We start from the raw sequence: 24,128 nt of genomic DNA, 5'->3' as shown, positions 1-24,128 counted from the left end.
TCACTGTTGTCCTTTGAGCCCATCTTTAATACGTGTTCGCAATCGATCCCTTCGTCTGGAGGGTAGATTGTGGGCCATTGGCTGGAGTCGAGATGAGTCTGGAGGAGCTGGATGTCGCCCAGAGAGTAGTGGTGTACGCTGATGATGTCACCATTTCCATGTCCTTGAGAGAGGAGGTCGATGTGGTGATGTCGGAGGTGGAATGCTACTCGGAGGCATCCGGGTCTAAGATCAACCGGGATAAGTGTGAAAGTCTCTGACTGGGAGGGGGAGATCCAACGTTTGATCTCCCGGACACCCTTCCAGGGCCCCAAGAGTCAGCAAAAATTGAGGCATCACATTCGGCCAGGATGATTATCCCACAAAAAACTGGGATGGTAAGCTCCAGGATGCCACTCAGAAGGTGGACCGGTGGAAGGGTTGGTCTATGACCCTCAGGGAAAGGGTACACCTGATCAAATCGTACCTGCTCCCCTTGTTTATCTATCTGGGCAGCGTATGTATCTTGCCAGAGGCTTACTACACTAGGGTCTACAGCCTGTTTTTCCAACTGTTATGGGGGAGCAGGTTGAACCTAGTCAAGAGGGAGGTTACGTACCACACGAGGAGACTAGGGGGTTTATCTATGGTAAACCCTGTGGTGTTCTTAACGAACACCTTCTTGAAAGCCAACATCTCAAACCTCTGGAAAGAGAGGGCTCCTCTGTGGGTACTCTCCTGCAGGGAATGGTTTCGGCCTTTCTTCCAGGAATGGGAGGGCGAGTGAAGGACCTCCGTACGCCCCATGGATATCTTCCGGCTTACGCTACCCCGACTCTGAAGGCGATACGTCGGTGGGGTCTGGGAGTGTGGGAGATTAGGACCCAGTCAAGGCAGTTCCTTGACAAACGGGTTCTGTTGACCCACTTCCAGGGACTGGCGCTGAGGGACTGCCCAGGTCGGGATCTGAGGGTGGGGTTGTATCTTTTAAACATGAAAAGGATCCCCCTGAAGTTTTGGGACTTGGCCTGGCACTGCTTTCAGGGGAAGCTATATGTGAGGGACAATTTGAAGTGTAGGAGATCTGATGACCGGGGATGTCCCTGAGAACAGTGTGTGGACACGCTGGAAAGCATGGACCATTTCCTCCTTCATTGTCCCTTTAATATATGGGTCTACAACAGGGTGGGCGCTTCTATCGGCTGGAGTCAACTTGCCGGCCTTACCTATCCGGAGTGGGCTTATGGGGTATTCAGGAACCTGGGTGTCCGTGATCAGGGCACTTTATTCTTAGTCAGCTTAGTAGTTAGGTACTACACGTGAAACGCACAGTGTTTAGTGTCTACACAGCGGAAAGTCCTCTCCGAGGTGGAGGTCTGTAGGAATATCACTGGTGACCTCGAGAAGATCAGGTCTTTGGAGTATGGCAGTCTTGGTACCAGTAGGGCTTCTCTTCAATGGAGAGGGTTTTGATTTAATGTGCCCTAGGTATTAGACCTTTTTTGGTAGAGTACCCTTATTTTGGTTAGGGACAATGATGTAGGGACAGGGTTAGGGTGATAGTAGGGTCAGTTTATTTTTAGGGATAATGGTAGGGTGAGAGGTAGGGTGGAGTTAGGGAAAGAATGTAAATCTTGTATGTATCAGGATTGCCATCCTTCTCCTGGTGGTGGGCTAATGCATGTGCATCATAGATTTTTGTTTTGTTTTCAGATGTAAAAGGGGTTATCCAGGAAAAAAAAACTTTTTTATATATATATATTAACTGGCTCCAGAAAGTTAAACAGATTTGTAAATTAAGCCACTAGAGAAGGAGAGAACACACCGTATAGCTTAAACATGCAAGTATACGATACTACTGGTATACACAGGCAGTCTCCGGACCCGATAAATAATAACGCAGCACCTGCGGGGTGCACACACTAGATAAAGTATGAAACAATACAATGGAAAAGGGTAGCGTGCACTCACCGCGGGTAAACAGCTGCAGGCCCGAGGTCCGGGATCACCGCGGCATAGACGAAGACGGTAAGGGGCGCTCAGAGGCTACGCTGGCTGTTTCGGACGTAGGAACGTCCTTCTTCCGGCCTTCCGTTCCTACGTCCGAAACAGCCGGCGTAGCCTCTGAGCGCCCCTTACCGTCTTCGTCTATGCCGCGGTGATCCCGGACCTCGGGCCTGCAGCTGTTTACCCGTGGTGAGTGCACGCTACCCTTTTCCATTGTATTGTAAGATTTGTAAATTACTTCTATTAAAAAATCTTAATCTTTTCAGTACTTATGAGCTGCTGAAGTTGAGCTGTTCTTTTCTGTCTAAGTGCTCTCTGATGACACCTGTCTCGGGAACTGCCCAGAGTAGAAGTAAATCCCCATAGCAAACCTCTTCTACTATGTGCAGTTCCTGAGACAAGCAGAGATGTTAGCAGAGAGCACTGTTGTTTGACACAAAAGAACAACTCAACTTCAGCAGCTGATAATTATTGGAAGGATTAAGATTTTTTTTTATAGAAGTAATTTACAAATCTGTTTAACTTTCTTAAACCAGGTGATATATATATATATATATATATATATATATATATATATAAAATATTTTTTCCTGGAATACCCCTTTAAGGTTATGAAGGGCTTACAGGCACCGAACTTGGGCCTCAAGTGGGTTGTATTGCTTTTTTATGTAGGTTATAAAGCTGGTAATGGTAAAGTTGGTTGGGAGGAGTTGAAGGTTGGGAGGGTGTATTTTTGGGTGGTGGTGATTGTTTTCTTTTGGTGGACCTGGCATGGGTCAGTTGTGGACTGGACATTGAGGACTATGAACTGTATGGACTCTGACCATGTACAGGATGGCGGGTGGTGAGAATGAAGGTTTAGAGTAGGACAGTTTAGAGTAGGATGTTCTATTATATTTGTAGGTCTGTTTTCTGTATATTTCTGTATATAAGTATATATAGTGAATATAGTTTATATGTACATAGTATGTCTAGTATATGTTATATTTTTGTTTATTTTATATCTTGGTTTGTGTATTATATAGTGTTTATATAGTGTTTATAGTAGTGATAGATGTGGCTGTCAAACCAGTTGTTATTTTTGTAGTCATTTTTCTTTGGTATTTTTGTATCCAATTGTGGATTTCATTTTCTTTGGTTTAGGTCATGTAGGGAACATGAATATATGTATATGTATGTGCATATATGTGTGTGCATGTGTGTGGTATAGTATTATTAATGTTATTATAAAAAAAAATTTGTGCAGTGGGTGTGCTTGTTGTATTTTCTGTTTGGGTGTTTTTGAGTTGTAGATAAAATTTTCTTTGTCTAGGTTTCTTAAGATGTAGTAAAGATATGTATATGTGTGTAGTATGTGTGTAGTATAGTTTTATTATTATTGTTATTTAATAATAATAATAATAATAATATTATTATTATTATAATTTAAAAAAATTAGGAAACAAAATTGAGAAAAAAAACATGGTGTGCAGTGGGAGTGCTTGTTGTTTGGGTGCTTTTCAGTTAAAGCTTAATAGTGCTATTTTTATGTTTCTTTTTTGGTATTGTAAATTAAGTATGCATGCATGTGAGTGTGTTGTTAGATATTTGGTTATGTAAGGTGCAGTTCTAGTATTTTTAGGTAATTATGAAAAAAGAAAATACATACTAGGATTTTTAGGAAAGCAGGGCTGGCCAGTTGAGCAGGATTTATGTTCTTTTATTTAAATGTAAAGTTTGGGTTTATGTTATTTCATGCTGTTGTTTTTAGTTATGGCAAAGTTGTGCTGGTTTTGTGTTTGTTATGATTTATATTTTTCTAATAAAAGATTTACAGGATATAACTCAGGATCAGTACAGGATAAGTAATGTAATGTTTGGGTGTAAAGAATAGAGAGCATTTCATGTCTTAAGATGGCGCAAGCAGTTCTGGCAGGAGAGGGATTTGTCTATGGCGGGGTCCCTGTGATCTTATAATTCGGCTGAGATATTGTTTCCTGAAAGTGTCCTGTCCATAGTGTTAGTCCAGTCTAATGTTACAGAATGTAACTCAGGATCAGTACAGGATAAGTAATGTAATGTAATGTATGTACACAGTGACCTCACCAGCAGAATAGTGAGTACAGCTTTGGAGTATAATATAGGATATAACTCAGGATCAGTACAGGATAAGTAATGTAATGTATGTACACAGTGACCTCACCAGCAGAATAGTGAGTACAGCTCTGGAGTATAATATAGGATATAACTCAGGATCAGTGCAGGATAAGTAATGTAATGTATGTACACAGTGACCCCACCAGCAGAATAGTGAGTACAGCTCTGGAGTATAATACAGGATATAACTCAGGATCAGTACAGGATAAGTAATGTAATGTATGTACACAGTGACTCCACCAGCAGAATAGTGAGTACAGCTCCGGAGCATAATACAGGATATAACTCAGGATCAGTACAGGATAAGTAATGTAATGTATGTACATAGTGACTTCACCAGCAGAATAGTGAGTACAGCTCTGGAGTATAATATAGGATATAACTCAGGATCAGTACAGGATAAGTAATGTAATGTATGTACACAGTGATCTCACCAGCAGAATAGTGAGTACAACTCTGGAGTATAATACAGGATATAACTCAGGATCAGTACAGGATAAGTCATGTAATGTATGGACACAGTGACCCCACCAGCAGAATAGTGAGTACAGCTCTGGAGTATAATACAAGATATAACTCAGGATCAGTACAGGATAAGTAATGTAATGTATGTACACAGTGACTCCACCAGGAGAATAGTGAGTACAGCTCTGAAGTATAATACAGGATATAACTCAGGATCAGTACAGGATAAGTAATGTAATGTATGTACACAGTGACCTCTCCAGTAGAATAGTCAGTACAGCTCTGGAGTATAATACAGGATATAACTCAGGATTAGTACAGGATAAGTAATGTAATGTATATACACAGTGACCTCACCAGCAGAATAGTGAGTGCAGCTCTAGAGTATAATACAGGATATAATTCAGGATCAGTACAGGATAAGTAATGTAATGTATGTACACAGTGACCCCACCAGCAGAATAGTGAGTACAGCTCTGAAGTATAATACAGGATATAACTCAGGATCAGTACAGGATAAGTAATGTAATGTATGTACACAGTGACCTCACCAGCAGAATAGTGAGTACAGCTCTGGAGTATAATACAGGATATAACTTGGATCAGTACAGGATAAGTAATGTAATGTATGTACATAGTGACTTCACCAGCAGAATAGTGAGTACAGCTCTGGAGTATAATATAGGATATAACTCAGGATCAGTACAGGATAAGTAATGTAATGTATGTACACAGTGATCTCACCAGCAGAATAGTGAGTACAACTCTGGAGTATAATACAGGATATAACTCAGGATCAGTACAGGATAAGTCATGTAATGTATGTACACAGTGACTCCACCAGGAGAATAGTGAGTACAGCTCTGAAGTATAATACAGGATATAACTCAGGATCAGTACAGGATAAGTGTTACGCCGAGCGCTCCGGGTCCCCGCTCCTCCCCGGAGCGCTCGCTTCACTCTCCCCGCGGCAGCGCTCCGGTCACGTCTTCTGACCCGGGGCGCTGCGATTCCGCTGCCAGCCGGGATGCGATTCGCGATGCGGGTAGCGCCCGCTCGCGATGCGCACCCCGGCTCCCCTACCTGACTCGCTCTCCGTCTGTTCTGTCCCGGCGCGCGCGGCCCCGCTCCCTAGGGCGCGCGCGCGCCGGGTCTCTGCGATTTAAAGGGCCACTGCGCCGCTGATTGGCGCAGTGGTCCCAATTAGTGTGTTCACCTGTGCACTTCCCTATATCACCTCACTTCCCCTGCACTCCCTTGCCGGATCTTGTTGCCTTAGTGCCAGTGAAAGCGTTCCTTGTGTGTTCCTTGCCTGTGTTTCCAGACCTTCTGCCGTTGCCCCTGACTACGATCCTTGCTGCCTGCCCCGACCTTCTGCTACGTCCGACCTTGCTTTTGCCTACTCCCTTGTACCGCGCCTATCTTCAGCAGCCAGAGAGGTGAGCCGTTGCTAGTGGATACGACCTGGTCACTACCGCCGCAGCAAGACCATCCCGCTTTGCGGCGGGCTCTGGTGAAAACCAGTAGTGGCTTAGAACCGGTCCACTAGCACGGTCCACGCCAATCCCTCTCTGGCACAGAGGATCCACTACCTGCCAGCCGGCATCGTGACAATAAGTAATGTAATGTATGTACACAGTGACCTCACCAGCAGAATAGTGAGTACAGCTCTGGAGTATAATACAGGATATAACTTGGATCAGTACAGGATAAGTAATGTAATGTATGTACACAGTGACCCCACCAGCAGAATATTAAGTGCCGCTCTGGAGTAGAATACAGGGTTTAACTCAGGGTCAGAACAAAATAATTTTAGATGATACACCTCTAGTTTCAGCAGAATGATAACAAGGTTCTGTAATGAAATATTGTTTCCTCATTGATATTCATTTATCATACATATCAGTTGTCTTATTCAAAGCCCTGTGGAGTTCCTGCCTATGGTAAGAAATACAGGGACGGATGTAATGTAACCATGCTGAGGGCAGTCTGCCTCATCTTCTGCTACAATTCTGGGCACATCAAGGGGAGACACATGAAGGTGAATATGTTCTCACACCTCAATCATTATTCACTGCTTTGACTCTTCAGACTGAACAAGAGCCCTGCAGCCTCCACAAATGACTCCAAAACCCTCTCACTGCTCTGTAGCCTGGTACAGTCAAGTATTATCAAGGCCTTTAAATGTGACCTGTATGACACCCTCCCCGCACAGCACTGCAGGAGTCTATGGGATAAAGTGGGATATATTTAACTCATTTTAGCTTCAGCTAAGCATGACCTATATATTTACTGTATAAAGATAGGTAGGAAGATAGATAGATAAATAGATAGATAGATAGAGAGATAGATAGATAGATATGAGATAGATAGATAGATAGATAGATAGATAATGAGATAGATAATGAGATAGATAGATATGAGATAGATATGAGATAGATAGATATGAGATAGATAGATAATGAGATAGATAATGAGATAGATATGAGATAGATAGATAGATATGAGATAGATATGAGATAGATAGATAAATAGATAGATAGAGAGATAGATAGATAGATATGAGAGAGATAGATAGATATGAGAATATGAGATAGATAGATATGAGATAGATAGATAGATATGAGATAGATAGATATGAGATGGATAGATAGATAGATAGATATGAGATAGATAGATAGATATGAGATAGATAATGAGATAGATAGATATGAGATAGATAGATAGATAGATAGAGAGATAGATAGATATGAGATGGATAGATAGATAGATAGATAGATAGATATGAGATAGATAGATAGATAGATACGAGATAGATAGATATGAGATATATATGAAATAGATAGATAGATATGAGATAGATAGATATGAGATAGATATGAGATAGATAGATATGAGATAGATATGAGATAGATAGATATGAGATAGATATGAGATAGATAGATAGATAGATATGAGATAGATAGATATGAGATAGATAGATAGATAGATATGAGATAGACAGATAGATAGATATGAGATAGATAGATATGAGATAGATAGCTAGATATGACTCCTCCCATATGCAGCAGATTGGACAAGATATGGAAAGACACAGCCCTGTCTATATAAGGTCTCACAGCTGACAATGTATTTCAGAGCAAACACCAAGCCATGAGGGAAAGAACTGCCTGTAGAGCTCAGAGACAGGATTGTGTGGATGCACAGATCTAGAGAAGGGGACAAAAACATTTCTGCTGCACTGAAAGTTTCCATAAGCTCAGTGACCCCCATAATTCTTACATGGAAGAAGAAGGACCAGCCAGGACTCTTTGTAGACCCGGCCACCTTAGGATCTTGATGTGATAAAGAACTCAGATGTCACTTTGGCTGCTCCAAAGATCCTGTTGATCTTCCAGAAGGTGAACCATGACTGTAGTCTCCACAATATGGGCTTTATTGCAGAGTGACCAGTAAGAAGCTTCTCCTCAGTAATGACACCTAAAGCCACCTGGAGTTTGCAAAAATGACCTAGTGTATCAGACTGTGAGGAACAAGATTCTCTGGTCTAATGAACAAATCTCAGAAAGTCAAATGTACAATGTGAAGAGTGACTTGGGTACAACCATCTAAAAAAAGGGTGCAAAAATCTGGTCAAAAGTAAAATAAAAACTTCTAGACAAAAGTATACGCCAAATAAAATATGTCCAAAAATTTGGTAGCAAAAAATAAATGGACGTAAAAAGTTTTGGATAATAGAGGTCACTGCATTGACAAGTAAATCTCCAAGTCCAATGATTAAGATCCCCAAGATAATTTTTCCCTTATTTGTCCTATTATGTCCCTTGAGGATTCTGCTTATGCAAATGAAACATGTAGGGATCTATATGTTAGAGTTATTCGGAGTTTGTTCAATAGGGTAGCTTGGGACAAGGCGAGTGTCCCACCCTGCAAGTTCTCTGTACAGGCAGGGAGCAGTTGTCGGGAATAATAGGGTGCAATGTGTCAATACTAGGGATTTTTCAACATATACTGTCGAAAGAGGTTGGACTTTTTGATATACCAGTATTTGACTTTTTTTTATATAGGCACTGCCCATCACCTGCCCAATACCATCCCTACAGGGATCATGGTGGGGGCAGCATCATGTCTGGAGGAAACCAGGTACTGACCATCACCTGCCCAATACCATCCCTACAGTGATCATGGTGGGGGCAGCATCATGTCTGGGGGAAATCAGGCACTGCCCATCACCCGGCCAATACCATCCCTACAGTGATCATGGTGGGGGCAGCATCATGTCTGGAGGAAACCAGGCACTGCCCATCACCTACCCAATACCATCCCTACAGTGAAGTATAGTGGGGGCAGCATCATGTCTGGGGGAAACCAGGCACTGCCCATCACCTGCCCAATATCATCCGTACAGTGATCATGGTGGAGGCAGCATCATGTCTGGGGGAAACCAGGCACTGCCCATCACCTGCCCAATACCATCCCTACAGTGATCATGGCGGAGGCAGCATCATGTCTGGAGGAAACCAGGCACTGCCCATCACCTGCCCAATACCATCCCCACAGTGATCATGGTGGGAGCAGCATCATGTCTGGAGGAAAACAGGCACTGCCCATCACCTACCCAATACCATCCCTACAGTAAAGTATAGTGGGGGCAGCATCATGTCTGGGGAAAACCAGGCACCGCCCATCACCTGCCCAATACCATCCCTACAGTGATCATGGTGGGGGCAGCATCATGTCTGGAAGAAACCAGGCACTGCCCATCACCTGCCCAATACCATCCCTACAGTGATCATGGTGGGGGCAGCATCATGTCTGGGGGAAACCAGGCACTGCCCATCACCTGCCCAATACCATCCCTACAGTGATCATGGTGGGGGCAGCATCATGTCTGGAAGAAACCAGGCACTGCCCATCACCTGCCCAATACCATCCCTACAGTGATCACGGTGGAGGCAGCATCATGTCTGGGGGAAACCAGGTACTGCCCATCACCTGCCCAATACCATCCATACAGTGAAGTATAGTGGGGGCAGCATCATGTCTGGGGGGAACCAGGCTCAGCCCATCACCTGCCCAATATCATCCCTACAGGGATCATGGTGGGGGCAGCATCATGTCTGGGGGAAACCAGGCACTGCCCATCACCTGCCCAATACCATCCCTACAGTGATCATGGTGGGGGCAGCATCATGTCTGGAGGAAACCAGGCAATGCCCATCACCTGCCCAATACCATCCCTACAGTGATCATGGAGGGGGCAGCATCATGTCTGGAGGGAACCAGGCACTGCCCATCACCTGCCCAAAACCTTCCCTACAGTGAAGCATAAGGGGAATAGAAGCAAGAAAGTCAAGGAGGACAGTGTCTCTTTCTAAGGAAAACTGTCAGCTTGCTCCCCCCCCCCCCCCCCCCGCACTAACCAGGAGAACTTGCTGGTACTGCGGGGGACGCTGATCAGTTTGATGCCTACTGTGCCCTGATCTGCCCGGCACTCTGACATCACCGGCCGCAACGCCGCCCAGCTCAACAATATTCCTCCCCTCTCTCTTCATTACAGAGGGGAGAAATATTGATGAGCTGGGCAGCGTTATGGCCGGTGGCCGCTGATGTCAGAGTGCCAGTTACCCCGCCTGTGCCAATCAGCGCTTAATTAGCATATAGGGAAAAACGAAGATATCGGCAGGGCGGATAAGGGCACAGTAAGCATCAAACTGATCAGCGTCCCCGACACTATCAGCCAGTACCGCTGGTTAGTGCGGGTTGGGCAAGCTGACAGTTTTCCTTTAACTTCATTGGTGAGGGTCACCACTTTTCCAATGTGTAGTGGACTCTCACCTTGTCACCCCCTTGGGTGCATGTATACCACCCCTTCAGGGTAAGCCTATGGAGCAGAGCTGCAGCCCGTCAGTGCTGGAACTGGTATCCTCGGTGGGAACTTATCAGGGGTAATGCATTGTGGAAGGAAAAAATGGTGCCCTGGAATGGCGCTAAATCCGCTCAAAGAGTTAATCAGATTAAGCGCCATTCCAGTGCACCATTTTTTCCTTCCGCATCATACAGTAGTGTAGAATGGTAAGGGGACCATCATGCTGTGGGGACAGGGAGACTAGTCAGGGTAAAGAGAACACTGGAGCAAAGTAGAGAGCTTCTCTTAATGTAAACCTGATTCTGAGCGCTCTGGACCTCAGACTGGACCTTACATTCACCTTCCAATAGGACAATGGGGGAGATTATTCAAAACCCATCCAGAGAAAAAGTTGACCAGTTGCCCATAGCATCCAATCAGATCGCTTCTTTCATTTTTGAAAAGGCCTCTGAAAAATGAAAGAAGCGATCTCATTGGTTGCTATGGGCAACTGATCAACTTTTCCTCTGGACAGGTTTTGAACAATCTCCTCCAATGCCCCTAAGTACGTGTTTTCATTTTTTCTTCTCGCATTTTAAAGGGGTACTCCACTGCTAGACATCTTATCTCCTATCTAAACAGACGTCAGGTTCCTGAGGCAGTTGTCGTGATGTCACGGCCACACCCCCTTGTGACATCACACCATGCCCCCTCCATTCATGTCTATCGGAGAGGGCGTGTCGACCGACACGCCCTCTCCGATAGACATGAATGGAGGGGGCATGGTGTGATGTCACAAGGGGGCGTGGCCGTGACGTCACGTTTCCGTCCTCCGGCTCTGAGAGTTCTGATCACGGTGTTCAGAACGCTGGAGCACCGGAGTATCCCTTGAAGAACCATGACTTTTATTTCTCCTACAGACCAACATGAGGCTGTTTTTTTGCAGGACCAGTTGTACTTTCCAATGGCACCTTTCATTTTACCATAAAAGGAAAAGGCAAAGCTGTTTTTTATGCCGTGCACTTTACTGTAAAACTGAAGTGATCTCTACTCTCTGCGTCAATACAAATGATACGCATATTTGCCTTGTTCTTCTATTATTGCACTACTTTTAAAAACATTCAACCTTTTTTACAAAATTTGTATACTTAGGGTGCGTTCACACGCTCTCTGTTTTTGCGGGTTTTCCGCAGTGTATTAGAAAAGGGCGGGCTCTTCTGGGCTGTCCATAGCAGATTGTCCGCGGCGGAATTTACGCTGTGGAAAATCCGCCTCAAGCCCCATTGAAGTCAGTAGGGACTGCAGTGGATTTTCCGCAGTGTAAATTCCGCCGCGGCAATCTGCTATAGACAGCCCAGAAGAGCCCGCCCCTTTATAATACGCTGCGGAAAACCCGCAAAAACAGAGACCGTGAAAGAGGCACCCTTAAAGAGGCGCTGTCATTTTACTGTGCTGACTAAATGATAACATGATTATTAATTTTATATATATATATATATATATATATATATTATATATTAAAAAAAGAGTACATTTTACTGAAAAAAATCTTAAAACTATCTTCCTTTACACCAATGACTGTATTTTACAGCACTTTGAGTACAGGCTGCAAGGCAAGCCAATATCCAGGATAAAAGATCTGTGCGGTGCAGGTTCCTCTATAGGCCGGCTCTGACAGAATGCACTGCAGTGTGTGCTTTTCCCTGATTGGCTAAAGCCATATACACCTTCCTCATCCATATTCACTGATTCCCTAACCATGTGACCTGCTCAGCTCTCCCTGCAGCTCAGAGCAGCAGCTAAAGGAGAATAAAGGCATAGTTCCCAGATGAGTATCCAACTTTATTGGGGGGGAATTCATCTAACTATATACCCTGCTTTTTTTTGTCTAAATTTGCGGTGTGCAAAGTACCAGCCCATAGCGCCATACAGTTACAGCGCATGTCCTTAAAGGGGTACTCTGGTGGAAACATTTTCTTTTCATATCAACTGGTACCAGAAAGTTATACATATTTGTAAATTACTTCTATTTAAAAATCTTAATCCTTTTAGTACTTATCAGCTGCTGCATGCTCCAGAAGAAGTTGTGTAGTTCTTTCCAGTCTGATCAAAGTGCTCTCTGCTACCACCTCTGTCCATGTCAGGAACTGTCCAGTAGGAGAAAATCCCCATAGAAAACCTCTCCTTCTCTGGACAGTTCCTGACATGGACAGAGGTGTCAGCAGAGAGCACTGTGGTCAGACTGGAAATAACTACACAACTTCTCCTGGAGCATACAGCAGCTGATAAGTACAATTAATTTATGAGACTTTCTGGCACCAGTTGATTTGAAACCTTTTTTTTTTTCCACCAGAGTACCCCAATTCTCAAATTGGAATTTTTTTTTTTACAGACTTTACCATGTCGTTTGATAAGTATGTGTTTTTGGGGGGGGGCAGGGGAATTTACTTTTTTTTCACAATAAAGAAAAGGGGTTCAAAATATTTGTATTAATTATGAGAAAATGAGCAATAAATTATAAGCAATATTTCATACATCTGTAGTGATATACCTCCATTGATTGTTTAGTACACTGCAGTATTATTATATTGCAGTGTACTGTAATTTTAGCTATCACACCCTGCAATTTGTATAGTCTTTTAGCATGCACTCTATACCGGTGCTTTCCGAACAGGGCACCTCCAGCTGCTGCACAACTACAACTTCGGCTGTCTGGGAATGCTAGGAGTTGTAGTTTTTCAACAAGCCTCAGTTGCAGTATACATCAGCAATCCAAAAATTCCAAATGAGATTTACCTGCAGAATGAAGTTACCCTGCTCCATTTCTTGTCACTTCCAATTCCAAGTGTTACATAAATCCCATTGGCGGTCTTGCGCATGCGCGGTTTATATGGCTCTCCGGGACTCGTTTGACTCCCAGATCCCAAGATATTTCCTTCAGAATTTTTTTCCTCTCGTTCTTCGCCTTCCTTCTCCTTCCTTTTCTTTTCCACAGTCGTAGCAAGTGTTTGAAAAGTGAAAGCGATGGCGGAAAATTATCCAAAAACTGTAACAAAAACAAATCATAAAATCGTAAATTTAGGAAAACCGTAACCAGATTTATCAACACCACCCACAAAACCTGATGACGTTGCACCCTCTCATGGATCCAGGCAAATGTAAAATGAGCTGCGATGAATATAGGGTATGCATTGCTGCTTACTAAGTGTACGTTGCGGGCCAGGCACTGACAACTTGTAGTGAGCAATGATGCATACAGTGTAGAACGCAGGGAGTCTGGAGGCAGACAGGAGTCCCTGTTCCTGGACATACTTTCTGTGGTGTGCAATGTTGATAACATACATGTACATACAGGAGCAGGGACTCCTATCTATTGCCATACTCTAGTACCGTACTAAGCGGTTATGTATACATGGTATGTAATAGATATGAGATAGATAGATAGATAGATTAGATAGATAATTAGATAGATAGGAGATAGATATGAGATAAACAGATAGATATGAGATAGATATAAGATAGATAGATAGATATCAGATAGATGGATATGAGATAGATAGATATGAGATAGATAGATAGATAGATATAAGATAGAAAGATGTGAGATAGATAGATAGATATGAGATAGATAGATATGAGATAGATAGATATATAGATATGAGATAGATAGATATATAGATATGAGATAGATAGATGTGAGATAGATAGATAGATATGAGATAGATAGATAGATAGATAGATATGAGATAAATAGATAGATATATAGATAGACATGAGATAGATAGATAGATAGATAGATAGATAGATATGAGATAGATATAAGATAGATAGATAAATATGAAATAGATAGATAGGAGATAAGTATGAGAGACAGATAGATATGAAATAGATAGATAGGAGATACGTATGAGAGATAGATAGACATGAGATAGATAGATAGATAGATGTGAGATAGATATGAGATAGATGGATAGATATGAGATAAATAGATAGATATATAGATAGACATGAGATAGATAGATATGAGATAAATAGATAGATATGAGATAGATAGATAGATAGATATGAGATAGATAGATATGAAATAGATAGATAGGAGATAAGTATGAGAGATAGATATGAGATAGATATGAGATAGATAGTTAAAAATAATATAGACAGAGTTATTAGATAGATAGATAGAAAGATAGATATGAGATAGATAGATAGATAAATAAATGCAAAAAAAAAAAAAAAGGATAAGTTGGCCAGCACATACTGATATACAACTATTGCATGGACCCGGCATACAGGTGCATGCTGCTAGGCTAAATATACACAAGCAGGAGAATACAGCAGCACACTGCTAGCACAAAGACATTAAAACATTTAGGTGCTTAGTTTAACATTTGGCCAAATAGCATGTACCATCCCACCACGATAAGGTGACCTCATTGGGACGGACCCTACATTATGAACATGCCTCTGAGCATTCAGTTTCGATGCTTGTGAGGTCTGGAACATCCAGCACCTTATAAAGTGGTTGGGGTGCAGGAACCAACATGGAGGTAGCCACTCCCCCCCCCCCCCCCCATATGCACAATACAAAGAAAGGATAAGTTGGCCAGCACATACTGATACTCAATTTTTCACTATAGCAATATAGCATTTCATATTTCATATATATCTCTTTGTGCTAGCAGTAGGCTGCTGTATTCTCCTGCTTGTTTATATTTAGCCTATATGCGTGCACCTGTATGCCGGTCCATGGAATAGTTGTGTAACAGTATCAGCAGCCTACTGCTAGCACAAAGATATATATCAAATATGAAATGGTATATTGCTATAGTGAAAAATTGAGTATCAGTATGTGCTGGCCAACTTATCCTTATTTTGTATTGTGCATATTGGGGGGGGGGGAGTGGCTACCTCCATGTTGATTCCTGCACCCCACCCATTGTATAAGGTGCTGGATGTTTCAGACCTCACAAGCCTGGAAACTGAAGGGTCTGTCCCAATGAGGTCACCTTATCGTGGTGGGATGGTACATGCTATTTGGCCAAATGGTAAGCTAAGCACCTCAATTTTTCACTATAGCAATATAGCATTTCATATTTCATATATATCTTTGTGCTAGCAGTGTGCTGCTGTATTCTTCTGCTTGTAGATAGATAGATAGATAGATATGGGATAGATAGATAGATAGATAGATGTGAGATAGATATGAGAATGAGAGATATATATGATATAGATAGACAGATATATATGAGAGAGAGAGAGAGATAGAAAGATAGACAGATATGAAATAGACAGATATATAGGAGATAAGTATGAGAGAATGATAGATATGAAATAGACAGATAGATAAGAGATAAGTATGAGAGATAGATATGAGATAGATAGATATATAGATGTGAGATAGATAGATAGACATTAGATAGATATGAGATAGATAGATACAATCAGGAGAATACAGCAGGACACTGTTAGCACAAAGATATATATGAAATATGAAATGCTATATTGCTATAATGAAAAATGAAAATTGAGGTGCTTAGCTTACCATTTGGCCAAATAGTGTGTACCATCCCACCATGATAAGGTGACTTCATTGGGACGGACCCTTCCCTTTATGTGGGGAGTGGCTACCTCCATGTTGGCTCCTGCACCCCACCCATTTTATAAGGTGCATGTCCCAGACCTTACAAGCCTGGTAACTGACTGCTCAGAGGCACATTCACAGTGTAGAGTCTGTCCCAATTAGGTCACCTTATCGTGGTGGGATAGTACACACTATTTGGGCAAATGGTAAGCTAAGCACCTCAATTTTCATTTTTTATTATAGCAATATAGCATTTCAGATTTCATATATCTCTTTGTGCTAACATGTGCTGCTGTATTCTCCTGCTTGTGTATATTTAGCCTAGCAGCGTGCACCTGTATGCCGGGTCCATGGAATTGTTGTGTATCAGTATCAGTATGTGGTGGCCAACTTATTCTTTTTTTTAGATAGATATATAGATATGAGATAGGTAGATAGATAGATAGATAGATATGAGAAAGATAAATAGATATGAGATAGGTATGAGATAAATAGATATGAGATAGATAGATAGATAGGTATGAGTTAGATAGATAGATATGAGATAGATAGATAGATAGGTATGAGTTAGATAGACATGAGATAGATATGAGATAGATAGATAGGTATGAGTTAGATAGACATGAGATAGATAGCAAACAAATAGGCGACAGCACTCCCATAAGGTGCAAATAAACGGTCTTTATTCACATAGACATGGTGGCGACGTTTCGGCTGGCTCACCCAGCCATTATCAAGCCTGGCTTGATAATGGCTGGGTGAGCCAGCCGAAACGTCGCCACCGTGTCTATGTGAATAAAGACCGTTTATTTGCACCTTATGGGAGTGCTGTCGCCTTTTCGTTTGCTACCTGTGGAGATCTGTGACCTGGATCTGTTGTGACCGTGTGCACCCCATCATCCTTGTGAAGTTTTACAGGAGTGCTGCTCTCCTTGGATTTTTTAGATAGATAGATATGAGATAGATAGATATGAGATGGATAGATATGAGATAGATGGATAGATATGAGATGGATGGATAGATATGAGATAGATAGATAGATAGATATGAGATAGATAGATAGATAGATATGAGATAGATAGATATGAGATAGATAGATATGAGATAGATAGATAGATAGATAGATATGAGATAGATAGAGAGATAGATATGAGATTGATAGATATGAGATAGATAGATAATTGATAGATATGAGATAGATAAATAATTGATAGATATAAGCTGCATACATACATAGATATATAGATACATTAGATCACATAAATAAAATTAAACAGATTGCCCGCCGTGTTCATTGTTGGACGCCCAGTTCCTGTTTCGATTAGACAAGTCAATGTTTGTAACTCGTGAAACCTGGAACACTAAACACAACAGTTCTTGTTAGAATCCGCACCGGGATCGCCTGCCGTTATCGGCTTTATGAATATTAACAAGGAAACATCATCCGGTTAGTTTCTTTTTTTTCACAGGGCTGGTAGAGAAATGCACAATTCATGACATGCTAATGATGGATGAATACCTGGAGGTGGCAGCACGCTGTTGCCACTTGGGTCCTATTATGGCTCTGGCACTCCGTTCTGCAGTCCATGTCAATTACCATCACTTCCTCCACTACACACAACACATGCGGCTGAGCGGGGGCCCCTCCATTCAGCGCCGAAACTTCAGCTGTCACGCAAGCAAGTTACTTTCCAATATCCATTCATTTATTATTAGGGTCGGTCTCAAACTGTGGCCCTCCAGATGTTGCAAAACTTCAACTCCCAACATGCCCGGACAGCCAACGGCTGTCCGGGCATGCTGGGAGTTGAAGTTTTGCAACATCTGGAGGGCCACAGTTTGGGGGAGATTTATCAAAACCTGTCCAGAGGAAAAGTTTCCCATTTGCCCATAGCAACCAATCAGATCGCTTCTTTCATTTTTAGCAAGGCCTCTGCAAAATGAAAGAAGCCATCTGATTGGTTGCTAGGCGCAACTGGGCAACTTTTCCTTTGCACTGGTTTTGATAAATCTCCCCCAATTTGAGACCACTACTCTATAAGGAAGACGAGACCCCACAATGCTAGAAACCCTTCTGAAATCAATAATCTGATCAAAATCTCCATTTCTTATTACGTTCCTTACTATTTTGTACAGTTGTTTTTCCCCCACAATTTCCCATCATGCCTCATAGTCTCATATCAGATCTGTATATTGGTAAATACCCATTTGGGTCTCACATCTTGCCTTTAGGGACCCTCCACCCCTTTTTATTTCTGCGTAAGGCATCCCCAGGGGACATTTATCAAAACCTGTCCAGAGGAAAAGTTGCCCAGTTGCCCATAGCAACCAATCAGATCGTTTCTTTCATTTTTAACAAGGCCTCTGCAAAATGAAAGCAGCGACCTGATTGGTTGCTATGGGCAACTGGGCAACATTTCCTTTGCACTGGTTTTGATAAATCTCCTGCCATTTGACAACCGCCTCAGCGGCCACCTTGTATCTAGGGGTACATGAATTTTTTGCTTAACATATATGTATATATAAACTGTTGACCTCATCTAGGGTTCAAGATTGTGGCACAGGAAAAAACTGGAGGAGTGAAATTATTTTTTAAAGGAGAAATATCGTGCACAAACACTTTTAACCCTATGCAAAGAATTAGGGATTAGTTTTAGATCCTAGGGGTCCGACTGCTGGGACCCCCCCCCCCCCCATGATGTCCTGCACAAGAACCTGGCTCTCCACAGGAATGGAGCATGTCAACCTCCCCTCCCCCCACACACACACACACCTTTGTTCCTGGGGAGAAGCAGGGTCTCATGCAGGAGATCCTGTGGGGTCCCTGTGGTCAGACCCCCACAATCTAAAACGTATCCCCCCCAAACATTGGTTGCCCCCCCAAGTCAACCAAACATGCCAATATTGGTACATTGACCTGAACTCTACAATATATAGCCACGACAGGATAAAAAAAAACTCTTCTCAACACTAGCTGAAAAAAATATCTCCAAAGTTCTCCAAAAAGTAAGTCTTTTTTTGTGGACTAGCTTGACGCCATTTTGTCTTCTCATCAACTATTCTTTAACATGGAGCCTATTGGCCAAATATCTTTTCAATAGCCCCGTCCCCCTCCATTAGATATCTCCAAAAACATAGTGTATCATCTGGAAGACCTAGCTTGATGTCTTCAAAGAAACATGTCTGCCTTCTTCTCAAACATACTTAGACACTTTGATGTTGTGTAAAGTAAGGACTTTTTTGTCAGATATAAGTATTATTTGACCTTTTACATATCTTTGGCCGGAATCCACTCAAGACACTTTCTTCATCTCCCTCGATGGGACCTATGTAAAGAAGAGAACCTTCTCAGCCCATGGTGGTGCCGTCCATCAAAGTCCACCGTGAAACGTCTTTTTCTGGTCATCTATAGACCTATAGGCCAAATATCTTTTCAATAACCATGTCCCCTTCCATTAGATATCTCCAAAAACACGGTGTATCGGCTGGAAGACATAGCTTGATGTCTTCAAAGAAACATGTCTGCCTTCTTCTCAAACATACTTAGATACTCAGATTTTTCTTGGAGTAAGGCCCTTTTTTTCCGATATAAGTATTATGTGAACTTTTACATATCTTTGGCCGGAAACCACTCAAGACACTTTCTTCATCTCCCTATGTGAGGAAGAGAACCTTCTCAGCCCACGGTGTTGCTGCCGATCAAAGTCTACCTTGAAACGTCTTTTTCTGGTCATCCGCAAAACCCCAGGTTATAAATTCATTATGTATGCCAGTGTCCCGCTAAGGTTCTTTGTTGGTGTTGAATGTTCGAGGTTCAACAGAAGTAGACTGGATTAGCCACAGTGGATTAAAAGATTTGTGACTATGGGTTTACTGAAGGATCTGACAATCTCCAAAGATGAGCCTATTAAAATTCCATGGGAGGGATGTTTTTGCCTTTTTTTTTTTTATTATTTACAGAGCAAATTATAAAAAAAAATATGACTGTGTCTAGTTATATAAATAATAAAACAATTAAGCAAATTTTTTTTTTTATAATAATAATAATAAAATGATTAGTTATATAAATAGTAAAACAATAAAGAAAAATATAATAATAATATTATTATAAAATAATAATAATACAATTATTAGATCTTGCGAAAGACAAAAGAAACAATAATGAACACCGATATAGTCAAAAAGAAAATTGGTGAAAACTTTTTTGTTTGGTCGTCTTTTCTATCCTCTTGGCTTTTCATCTTCTGGGAAAGAAGCTGTGACAAGTCTTTGCCCAATTTTACTGATTTAAGAAAGAAAATTGTTAAAAAAAAAGTTCAAAAAGGAAACAAAAAAAAATGTATAAATTATTTAATTCTTGAATTTAAAAAAAAAATTATTTTGTCCTTTAACGGTCCGCTCAAAAAACGGTGAAGCGATCCGGGGTCTTTCTTCTTCCACGACATTTTCTGGGAGAAAAAATGGGTCACGCAGCAGGAGCTCCGGATAATATGGAGTACAACAGAGAGGCTTGTACAGCGTCCTGCGGGTTCCGCCGTCTCAGTGTTTCTGCCATTCGATTTTTCTCCCTAAAGAGTAAAACCGCCGCGTATATAAAAAAAAAAAAAGGGAAAAAAAAAAGGAAAAGAAAGAAACAAACACCAGCCATTCCTGATCTCCCGCTTTGATCTGAACCAGATTTTCATTTAAATATCATAGAGGCCCCTTTGAAAATATCTTTCTTCAGATGTTCCGAATAATGAGATTTGAAGTACGGCGATGAGTCCAATGGTCCCTTCATGTCTTATAAATACACATCGATTTTCCGTATTGTCACAGTACTCAAGAACCCAAAAGGAAAAAAAAAATAGAGAAGAAGGTGTCGGGAGGGGGGTGGGGGGGGGGGGGGGCTGCGCCGGGAAGAATGGAAGAAAATATCAAACTATATAAGAGCCCAGCTGGAAAGCTTTCCTAATGCTGTTTTGCAAAATTCGATCTGAAAGGCCTACAAAGAAAAATTTTTGTCTGATCCGAGTGGAACGTTCTTTCGCGAAATCTACGCTGTCATTTATTATGATGCTTTTGTTTTGAAGAGGCGCTGGCGTGCCGGGGCGATGAAAGCCGTTGCGGAAAGATTAAAAAAAAATTTTTTTTAAAAAGGAAACATACGTTTTATTACAGCACAATAAATGGCGAAACGCGAAAGGTCAGGATTTTTTCTTTTTTCTCACCTGCTCCTGCTGCGTCGGTCTCCAGCTTCGATTTTCGCAGTCCGCCATGTTTGGGCGCAGCCATTGTCATCTGTCCGCAGCAGTTTCACTATATTCTGCAGACCTATTTCCTCTTTCTTTTTTTTTTTCTTTTTTTTATACCGGGTATTACGATGAGGCTGAAGATGAGAATCGCTACTTCTACATATTGCAGAATTGGTGCTACCTCCGGATTGGCTGTGGCAAGTACCAGATGATGGTCCGTAGAATCAGACTGTAACTATGGCAACTCCCCCCCCCCCCCCCCTTCCTGGGCACCGCAATTTATAATTGCTATGGAAACTGTTAAACAAAGCCTTTTTTTTTTTTTTGTGAATGAATATATACATTTTGCTCTTTTCTTCTGTATATTTCTTTTCTGGGTAATTTATGGACTAGTAGAAAACCACCTATTGTTAGATGACTAAAGGGGGTGTCCGCTTTCAACAATGTCTTTTTGCTGCTGACGGTCGAATGGTATATCCTGCTGTTTGGAATCTCAGTAATCAGATGAAATCTGTGGGGAGCTGCAGAAACAAGTGTTCAGTTTTTCTACAGCGCCACCACAGGCGAAATGGGGAATTGCAAAGAGAAAAAAAAAAAAAGAATAGTCCTCAAGGATATAAATAAACATAATAATAGTCTTAATATATGATAGAATAAAGAATATATAAAGAATATAAAGAATATATAATAAAGATAAAGACAAAAATAATTTAAAAAATAGGGTAGATAATAGATATATAATACTAAAATATACTATATTCTTTATATATAATTTACTTATTAATTTATTATTATTAATTATATATTCTTTATTATCTTTAATTTTCTTAATTTATTATTACTTTATTGTGGTGTCCCGGTACAGGACCTTGTCCTGTCCCTGTCTTAAGTCCCCCTCCATTCCACAGGGCTCTCCTGCAGGGCTTACCCTTTACTCGCCTCGTATAATGCATTATAAAGGTATAGTGTATATTGGTCGTTATATATAAAGCTATGTACAAAGTTGTATAAGGCCCCGTTCACACTACGGAATTCTTGCGGCTGAATTCCGCGAGCTGAGATTCCGCCTGGCGGCCACCGCTGAAGTTGCTTCAGCGCTAGGGCTGTGGGGCACTGAGCCGTCACCATTGCACTGAGCCGTCACCATTGCACCACCGCAGAGAATGAACATGTTCTTTCTTTGCGCGGAACACTTTCGGCGGCGGAAATGTCCGCCGCTGAAATTCCGCAGTGTGAACGGGTCTCGCGAAGACCCGTCCACACTAATGTTAAAGTTCACACCGCGGAATTCCGCCCGGAAATTCCGCGGCAATTCCGTAGTGTGAACAGGGCCTAAATGTATAGGACCTTCCGGGGTCATGTGATGATGTCATGTGATGTACCCAGAGTTCTCTGGGTTCAGGACCTACAGGCTTTGCAACCAATGGGATTAGTCAAGCCTCCTTGGTATATAAGGGGCTGCAGTCACTAAATTCTCTCTCTTGGTTCCTGCTCATCATCCTGTACACTACAGCAATACCAATTCAAGCACAAATGCAACTAGGCCATAGTCTAAAGAACCAGCAGCCACTAAAACCGTGAGTTATAAAGCTCAACCTACAAATCCTGTGTGACTACTATTCAACTCAAATCCTTTAATTAGTAGCACAGTGGCCTGCTTAAAGCTCAAGACTATTATTCCCAGCCAAGCCTGTGAGGAACCTGCATCCCGGTTACCTAGAGAGAAACTGATTAATTGTAAAGACTGTTGGCATAAGAAGTTCAGTAAAAGTTCCAGTTATGTCATAAATTCTGCAGTGGACATTCCATTTATTATCCTGCTGTTTTTGGGCCGGTTGTCGGCAGGGCCTTCTATACAGAACAACCGCATCCTGGCGTAACGAAAAACCAAGGGTAAATACCACCAGACCCTGTAGCATCATTGCCTCACCCCTACACCACATTATTGTATTTTTCTTTAAAGCTATTTTTATTATTTTTTTCTTGATCTTTATTATATATATTAGGACTTCAATTATTATTAATTTACTAATATTCTTCACATAGAGGACTGACTATCCTTCTTGTTTTCTCTTTGTATTTATGGTATAAGGCCTTTTTGTTTATAGGCAGTGTCAGTATCCTCAGCTGTTAGTTTCTTTTGTTATATCGAGCTACACAGATCATCTTTTTACTTGCTATATCAAAATGAAGTACTACTTATTAAATGAGTGAGATGTCTGTATACCGTATACACATGCTGGTCCTCAAGTTATCCCGTAGCTGTGTCAGTACAAGAAAATCCCATTATAAGGCGAAGTCTAAAACATATTTGCTTACTGGTGAATATACACAGATCATCCATAACAATTATACTATTATATAGTGTAGTTCCTTTTCATTCTGACCTTTCGAGGCCTTGACTTAAAGGGGTACGTCAGTGCTCCAGCGTTCTGGACATGGAATACTGTGTACAGTACTGGTCAGACCACACATAGAATACTGTGTACAGTACTGGTCAGATCACACATGGAATACTGTGTACAGTACTGGTCAGACCACACATGGAATACTGTGTACAGTACTGGTCAGACCACACATAGAATACTGTGTACAGTACTGGTCAGACCACACATAGAATACTGTGTACAGTACTGGTCAGACCACACATGGAATACTGTGTACAGTACTGGTCAGACCACACATAGAATACTGTGTACAGTACTGGTCAGACCACACATGGAATACTGTGTACAGTACTGGTCAGACCACACATAGAATACTGTGTACAGTACTGGTCAGACCACACATGGAATACTGTGTACAGTACTGGTCAGACCACACATAGAATACTGTGAACAGTACTGGTCAGACCACACATGGAATACTGTGTACAGTA

Source organism: Hyla sarda, chromosome 8 (assembly GCF_029499605.1).
Source record: "Hyla sarda isolate aHylSar1 chromosome 8, aHylSar1.hap1, whole genome shotgun sequence".
Classification (NCBI taxonomy): domain Eukaryota; kingdom Metazoa; phylum Chordata; class Amphibia; order Anura; family Hylidae; genus Hyla; species Hyla sarda.
This window is presented reverse-complemented; position numbering follows the sequence as displayed.